Below are 9,449 nucleotides of genomic sequence, written 5' to 3'. Positions count from 1 at the left end.
TCTAACATTCTAGAACTCTTCCCTTTACTAAATAACATGACTACATTCAACAGTAAATATTTTCCTGGAAATGAAAGATTGAAGACACTCATCAGACAGGTGCTACTTTATGTGAAAGACCCTAGGAGAGCCCATAGGTTCCATAAGCAAAAATAACAAGCATGGAGAATTAATGTTTTCAAAAGGAATATATAAAAAGAGCTAGTCCCACATAATCTAATTAATTTCCTGAACTTCCGGGAGAAATGCCCTTTCCTGAACCCCACCTGGATGAGTGTTTTTGTCCCTTATTTTCCAAGGATGTGCCTACACACTAACTCTCAGTGCCTTCCCTGTTGTCTTCCTGTCTCTATTTTATGGCGTGACATTTTCATGGAGCTATTGAAATTGGATGTGTCAGACACATTAAAAGCCATGGCAGTTGTGGCAAGTTAGTTGATATATTTTAAAATAAACCAAGAGGGTCACGTAGATGTCAGGGGAATAAATTGCTGTTTAGCAACAAGTGATTTATTTAACCACCGTCGAAGGGGTCCGAGGGAATGGCCAAGGTGCATACCTTTGGGTTGGGAAAAGCTGAGCTATTTTCTCAGAAATCTCTCATGTGGGATCAAAATAAGAACAAAAGTTTATGAGAAGATTAATTAAATTTTTGATTTGGGAATGACCCTCAGGAATGAATTTTATTTCCCGTGTGCTACAAAATTGACCTCACCGTGTTCTGAAGGGGAGGCTCGCTGGGGCAGCATCAGGAATCAGCAATGACCCTGACACCAGGGGCTCCACTCAAACTGCAGCTGCAGCATTCCTCCTTAGCCTGCCTGTGAGAGCAAAACGTGATGTTTCCAAGAGAGAGGGAAGGAAAGGCAGAAGTCTGGGATTTCACTCTTTCTTCCTCTCACCGTTCAACCTTGGTTAGCATCGGCTAGATACAAGGTAATCAATAACTGTGAATTGATTGGACTCTCAAGTTGCAGCAGTTCAAGCACAAGCTCTGGGAACAGAAAGCCCAGATTTGCATCCTGGATCTGCCACTTACTCACTGTGTGATCATGAACATGTTTCTGACCTTTCTTCGCCTTGTTTTTCTCACCTGGAGATGAGGAGAAGGGTCCTTGCCACATGTAATTGATGCAGTTAAGCAGAAGGCTGCCATCTGCAGTTCTCTGCAGATCTGCCTTCAACTCTCTGCAGCATCAGTCATTCCCCATCTATTGGTCCGTTCCTGTCAGCCCCTATGCTGGGGCTGCTCCCTTGAAAAAAGAATCTTTGATCTTACATCTTCCTAGGTTTTGACCCTATTCCTTTTCTCTCATTTACATCAAAACTCCTGGAAGGAATCCTATGTCTGTTCTTTAATCCAGTCCAGACAGGCTTGTGTCTCTACTACTCAAATGAAACTGTCCATCCAAGTCTCCAATGACTACCATCTTGTCTAATCTAAAAGAAAATCCTTACCTCTCAGAAGTCAACTTTTCATCATTCCTGATTCCCTTAGTTTTTCTTTCTTTTCTTTTCCATCCCTCCCTCCATCCCTCCCTTCCTTTCACCAGGGATTGAACCCAGGGGCACTTAACAACTGAACCACATCTCCAGCCCTTTAAAAAAGTATTCTATTAGAGACAGGGTCTTGCTGAATTGCATAGGGCCTCCCTAAGTTGCTGAAGCTAGGTTTGAGCTCACAATCCTCAGGCCTCAGACTCCTGAGTTACTGGGATTACAGGTGTGCGCCACCACGCCCAGCTATGACTCCCTTATTCTTAAAATAACTCTTCCTTTATTCTTTTCTTCTTCCATGGTCCATCCACTTTTGCTTGTTTGTTTGTTTTTGTTTTGAGACAAGTTCCTGCTAAATTGCAGAGCCTGGCCTCTAATTACAAAACTCCTGCCTTGTTCTCCGGGGTAGCTTGGATTATAGGCATGCGCCACCACTCTTGGCTTATCTACTCTTTCTTAATCTCCTCTGCAGTCAGCCCCTTCTTAGCTTGTGCAGCATCAAATCTCTGGAACTTTTCTCTCTGCTTTTTCTGTACTCCCAAGGAGATTGCAGCCACTCTCGTGCTAGCTCTAGAGCCTGAGATACATGGCAATGATTCCCAAGTCAACATCTTCAGTTCCAACCTTTCTCTCCAATCTTCTGAGCTCCAACTGATTTTCATACATCTACTTAAATAATAGGTTTCTAAATCTTAATATAGTCAGTCCTCATTGTTTGTGGATTCCATATTTACATGCCTACTTACTCCTCTAAATCAATGCAGTGCTTTCAAAATCATCTTCAGACAGCTACAGAGTGGTGAAAAAGTCAAGTCACTGGAAATGCATGTTTCTGCTGAGGTCACACAAGCCAGAGTTCTGCCTCAGTGTTTCAGCTCTCATAATGTAAAAAAAAAAAAAAAAAAAAAAAAATCTTTTCACAATTTATTTAATGACACGTTTCCATATTTTTGTGCTCTTGGTTGGTTATTTTACTGTCTAAAATGCCTCCCAAGCATTTTACTGAAGAGCACAATGTTTAATGTCCATAAGTTCAAGAAAGCTGGGATGTGCCTTATGGAGAAAAATACATGTGATGATAAACTCTGTTCAGGCATGAATTGTAGTGACATTGGCAGAGTTCTATGTTAAATAATCAATAATACATACTAAATAAAGTGTCTTTAAATAGAAACACACAAACAAGATAATTTGTTGATAATCTGATTGGTAGAGAGTCACAGAAACCTAACCCCGAGTTTTCCCAGGAGCAAAGGTTCAATACAGGCTGTTTGTCTTCTGCACGACTTTATAGAACTTAACTACAGTGAATAGTTAGGATCCACTGTGAATCCAAAACCAGACTGGGAATTCCCCCTCCCCATTCTTAGCTCAGGTTAGGCCAATGACCTTGAAGTTCTCATTTGGTCATTTTCCCCTTCACCATACCACATGCAACATACCAATCAGCCCTGACACAGCTTCCTTTGAAACTGCTCCTCTTCCAACTACACTTTCAGGGTTTCAAGCCTGGTCCTTGATTTTACAGTGACATCCGAATTGGTAACCTGCTTCCATCCACAGCCATGGCCGCCTTGACCTGTCACAGTATGTCACTCCTGTGACTGAGAACCTGTCAGAGCATGCCACTCCTCTACTGAGAACCTTCCCATGGCTCCTCATCTTATTTGGAGCAGAGTCTGAGCCCTCCTCATGGCCTTCAGCCACACTGTCACATTTGCAGAGCCTCAGACATATCAGAGCAGGCTCTCACCACCAGGCCTTGCTTTTGTTCTTTTCTCTGCCTTGAACATTCGTCCAGTGAGGATTCACGTAGCTTACTTCTGCTCTGCCTTTGTGTCTCTGTTCAAATGTCATCCTATCAGAGAAAGCTCCTCTAGTTACTGTATATAAAATTGTACCTCTCTCATTGTCTATCCCCTTACCAAGCTTTATTTTTCTTGATGTCAATTATCACTAAATATGTTATAAATCTGCTAGTTGCTTATTCTCAATAGAAGGTAAACTTTTTGAGGGCAAAGGCTTTATCCATTTTGTGCACTGCTCTTTCCCCAAGTGCCTGAACCAGTACCAGATACAAAGTAGATGCTCAATAAAATGTAGGATGATGATGATAGAAGCTTTGATTTCTTTCTTGTGAGATAAAGCTATTACTCCTACTTCACATTGTGACTAATTGTACAATGGTAAAATGTACCTCAGTCTTTCCTGCTTACTTGGCCTGCTCCAGGGCCATCTTCAGCAAGTCTGCCCAGGGGAGGCAGGCATGTACTTCTGACCTGAGGGAGACAATGACATGTTACATCCCAAAGCAAGTCTCAGGAGTGAGAAGATCTACTGCCCCTACCCCTCAGTTTTGATAAAAAGGATTAAGAATGGCTGTGTTGGTTTAGAAAAGATCATCTTGAAAGCTCTAATGAGGATGTGCCAATTTTCTTTGATTGTCTCATAAATTACCTGCTTCCTTCCCAATATGGACTATGGAGGAGATGACTTTCTTATCAAAGGATGATGTGCCATTTAAACATTTTTGTTCCCATGCAGGATATAGCACAGTAGACTCACCACACAGCCAATGTGATACTGCAACTCAAGATATTTGTGTAGGTTTAATGCTTCAAAAGTGACCTGCATAAATTGGGAATGGAACCACCATTTGACCCAGCTATCCCTCCCCTTGGTGTATACCCAAAGGACTTAAAAACAGCGGATTACAGGAACACAGCCACAAGAATGTTTATAGCAGCATAATTCACAATAGATAAACTGTGGAACCAAACTAGATGCCCTTCAATAGATGAATGGATTAAAAAAATGTGGCATATATACACAATGGAATATTACTCAGCAATAAAAGAGAATAAAATCATGGCATTTGCAGGTAAATGGATGGAGTTAGAGAAGATAATGCTAAGTGAAGTTAGCCAATTCCAAATAACCAAATGCCGAATGTTTTCTTTGATATAAGGAGGTTGGTTCATAGTGGGATAGGGAGAGGGAGCATGGGAGGAATAGATGAACTCTAGATAAGACAGAAGGATTGTAGGGGAAGAGAGGGAGCATGGGATTCGAAATTATGGTGGAATGTGATGATCAATATTACCCAAAGTACAGGTATAAAAACACGAATTGATGTGAATATACTTTGTATACAACCAGAGATATGAAAAATTGTGCTCTATATGTGTAATAAGAATTTTAATGCATTCCGATGTCATATATACATATATAAAAAAAAGATTCAAATAGACAGTCAAAAAAAAATCTAAAAAAAAAAAAAAAGTGACCAGCATGGCTCACAGGTGCTAGCCTCCTCACCAACGTGTTTGGTTAACTTTGAAAGAAAGGTTTCACTTGGAATAGACTTCCTGGTGAACAGGATCTGGTGTTGCCTAACAGATACTGAGTAGATATGGAGTAAACCATCAGCTTGTGCTGGGCAGTTGACTGCTTTGGCAACTCACCCTTCGGTCTTGGTCAACAAGCCAGAATTTTAGGAAAGAGTCAAAGCTGGCAGCCATGTGCACGGAGGATCTAGGAAGCCACCCACGGAGTCATCATTCTTCAGGCTCAGCCTCCTCAAAAGTTGTCCCACTCTGTTCCCAGGCAGAGAGCCCCAGGGTTGGAATTGCCTAAGCCCTGATTCACACGTGTGTCCTGTGCCCCTGTGCTCCCTAGGTGTGCATGCAGGTCAGCCCCAGGGAAGACGTCAGTGCAACTGAGATATGGGGAACTTCAGAATCATTTTTATGGCAAAAACAGAACTCATATTCATTGTGGAAAAAAAAAAACTGAGTTATACAGGCAAGCATCATGGATTGAAAAGAGAATTCATAATCCCAAGGCCCAGAGATTAAACTAGTTAACAATTTATTCTATCTCCTCCCAGCCTTTTGCCTACATGTGATAGAGAATGTGATTTTAAATGAGTTGGATTATTCTAACCACATTGTTTTATAATCTTGTCCTACTTATATTCTATTGTGGACATTTATCAGGTCATTAATCTGTACTTATGATTTTTTTAAACATCCACACAACTTTCCAACACACAGATGTACCATAGTTTATTGAGTAATGCTATCTAGTCGAGCATTTAGATAATTCTCAGTTTTTCACTTTGAAAGATTACACCGTGATAAACATGCTTGCACATAAATATTTGTGTGAACCACTGATTTGCTAAGAACAGATTCATTCAAGTGATATCACGCAATCAAGACATGTGAATAGTTTTAAGGCCCCACAAAGGCTTTGCTAACTTATACTCCCTACCCAAAGAGCATGAAAAATGGCACTTTTCCAAAGGCGGTTTTCCACTGTTCCGGTGGCCTGACCTAGGGTCCCCCTCCCCTGGTGGAGCTGACCTGTGCCCTCAGAAGCTCCCCAGGGCACTGTGTGCAGAAGCCTGTTTTTGCACCCCAGGGCCTTCCGGACCACGTTTACTCATCTCTACAGCTGGGCCAGCTGAAGCATGTGGAGGTCAGGTGATGTGCGTGGGGTCATGCAGTCAGCAGTGACTCAGCTGGAGCTCCTGAACCTTGCTCAGATCACAAGGCTGAGAGCACTTGCTTCCCTAAGGCCCATTATTCCCAAATAATTAAAAGAGGCCATTTGCACTGAAGTTTGTGGATATTAAGTTTTTGGAACGAGTGGTTCAACCCCATGACTTGGTTAATTGGTGACACCAACTGATCTGCCTTCTTCTTCCTTGTTGGAACCAGAGAATGACTGCACAGCTTCCCTGAAAGGGAGGGCTTGCAAGGAAGCTCTGTGATAAACATTTTCAGGTGTCCATCCAAAACTCTCAGACCCAGAGACACACCCACTGACCTGGATCCAAACAGCAATTCTGGTACATCTGATTCACTGTGACTTATTTAGAAGCCGTGCTGGCTACCTAGCTAGGTACTAGATAGAACATTCTTGCCAGGAAGAACAACCCTGATGACAAAGATTAACCTTTCATAAGACTTCTTGTTTACTTCATCCATAGATAGGCACCAGAACAAATTCAGACGACCCAGTCAACCTGACAGGACTGAATCTCCCCAGATGGGTGTGCTGGCAGGTATGACTGCAGCTCTTCCATGGTGAGTCTGTGCTTCCAGGGGTTTTCTGCCCTGGGGTACTATCTGTGAGTTCAGGGTCCTCCAGGGATATTGTGCTTTATTCTGACACTTAGCCATAGACAATGGGAGTTAAAGCCCAGATGCCCCCTGAGGGCCCAATTCTACTTGCACAAGGGTTAAGAGAAAGTGAAAGAGCATCCTTCTGTCCTGTCAGCTGGCTCCCGACCCTTTCCCTAGGAGGGAGGACACATCAGTTACATCCTCTATCAAACATTCACAGATGAGCTTAACACATACGCACAGACACACACACACACACAACAACAACAACAACAACAACAATAATAATCTGAAATAATCTGAGGAGATACATGCTTGTAGCTAAGTCTTGTGCTATTTATTTGCATACACACAGACACACACACACACACACACACACACACACACTGTTAGACCCTAAACTGGGATTCAAGTGGGTGTTGGTAGAGCCCAGAGTTTGGACCCCTTCCTGTGGGCAAGTTGCTTTGAGAAGGCTTTGGATTCCTAGTTGAAGGATGCTCATGGAATGTGGTGTGTAGTCCTTAGGACAGGAGGGAGGAGGACGGTGGAGGTATGGCATGCAATCTGGTTCTTGTAAGGATTTTGAGAATGCTTTTCAGTTCAGAGGAAATGAAGGACAGCAGCCACTGCTCAGACAATCTGAAGATCAGCAGACTGTAGAGCCCCATGGGTACACTGTTGGCATGGACGCTGGCAATGCTCATGGCAGGTCCTGTCAGCCAGGGCAGGATTAAGGCTCTTGTTGTGAGGAGGGAGGAAGGGAGCAAGAGAAGAATAGTGCAAGTATCACGTGTGATTGTATGCAGCAGCCTGACTCATAGTTCCCACTGGAGACCTCTGGGAAGGCCCAGAAATACTTAAATGGGGGAGACTTTACAAGGTTGGAGGGCAGGTTAGGGCCAGAGCAGGACACCCAGTTGTAAAGATTAATATGCATCTCACCAAAGCTCCCCATTTTAATGCACCAATTCATTGTCACTTGGAGCTTCAGTGGTTTCATTTTTCATTACTAACAATAACACTGTGAGAAATATTCTTGAACATAAATTTTTAGGTGTATCTCTGATTAAATTCACAGACATATATCAATACATTTATTATGGTGCCTATCCACTTGTAGATAAGTGTTGAATTTTATCAAATGCTTTTTATTCATCTGTTAAGATGGTTATGAGATTTATATCCTCCACTCTGTTGAGGTGGTATATCACATTAGTTGGTTTTCATATATTGAACCATCCTTGCATCCTAGGGTTAAATCCCACTTTATCATCCCACTTTGACATGCTGTTGAACAGGTTTGCTAGTATTTTTTCAGGGTTTTTGAATCTATGTTCACCAGGAATATTAGTCTGTAGTTCTGTTTTCTTATAGTGTCTTTGTCTAGATTTGATATTAGTATAATGTTGGCCTCATAAAACAAGTTTAGAAGTTTTCCATTTTCTTCAGTTTTTTGATAGAATTTGACAAGGATTGGCATCAATGTTCCAAATGCTGGAAGAATTGAACAATGAAGCCCCATCTGGTCCTGGGCTTTTCATTGTTGAGAGGTTTCTGATGACTGATCCAGTCTCCCTGCTGGTCATAGGTGTGTCTAGACTTCCTCTTTCTTCTGGTGCAGTCTAAGTAGGTTATATGTTTCTAGGAATTTATCCATTTCTTCCAGGTTTTTCACTTTGTTAGCTGGCACTTCTAGTAGCCTCCTGACCCTAATTATTTCTGTGGTATCATGTGCAATATTTCCTCTCTTATTTCTGATTTTATTTATTGGGGTCACTTTTCTCTCTCTCTTTTTATTAACCTAACTGAAGATTTGTTAATTTTTTAAAATCTTGATACAAAACCAGTTCAGTTTCCTTTATTTCTGTGTTGTTTTTCTACACTGTTTTATTTATTTCTCTCCTAATCTTTACCATTTCCTTCCCTGTGCTAACTCTGGGTTTGGATGATTCCTCTCTTCCCAGTTCTTTCTAGTTAGGTGATTTAACACCGAACAACCTGCCCAGCTCCTTCCCAGAGTTTCTGTGCTGCTTTTCCCTCCACTGCCCTGGAGGTCAGTGGTCCCCACTCTCACCAGCTCTGGGGGTTTTGGTCCTTTTTCTCCTAGCTGTTCAGATGGGCATGACACCTCACTGTGGTACTCTCATTTCCTCAATGGCTAACGATAGTGAACATATTTTCATGTGCTCACTGGCTATTTGTAGCTCTTTGTGGGTGAACTCTGTACATCTTGCTTATTTTTGTTTATGGTGTTTGACTTCTCCAAGAAGTCAAGCTCCAAGAGTTTTTCTAACTCTGAATACAAGGTCTTTCCCCAAAATGTGGAGCCTTGGTGTTTTCAGTTTTTCTCCCAGTTTCTGGCTCACCTTTTTGTCTTTGAAGAAATATTTTTTTACTTTACAAAGACCAATTTATATTTTTTCTTTTACAGCTAATAAAAGTACTATTTTCATATGGCACGAAGTATAGGTATTTTTGTTAAGACTTGAAGTAATTTGGTATTCAGAACTGACCACACAATAGCTGATAAGGAGCAGAGGGGAAAAAATATAAATGTTTCTTTCAAAAGCTTAACTATAAAACACCCATCTTAAACCACGAGCTCTGAGGTTTGGTAAAAGGGTTGAAGGTACTAATGACCATTTTCCAATGCGGGTGATGGCACAATATCCATTTGTTGGACATGTGTTGCTGTGTGTTCACGGTTTAGAAAGACACTCTGAAAAGGTGGCTTAGCATTTTTCTTTTGCCTATTTGACTCCCTTGCAGGAGGAGATTGGAAACTCAAGCTACTCCGGGGCTCTGCTTCCACATGACCAG

Source organism: Marmota marmota, unplaced genomic scaffold (assembly GCF_001458135.2).
Source record: "Marmota marmota marmota unplaced genomic scaffold, marMar, whole genome shotgun sequence".
In the NCBI taxonomy this organism is placed as follows: domain Eukaryota; kingdom Metazoa; phylum Chordata; class Mammalia; order Rodentia; family Sciuridae; genus Marmota; species Marmota marmota.
This window is presented reverse-complemented; position numbering follows the sequence as displayed.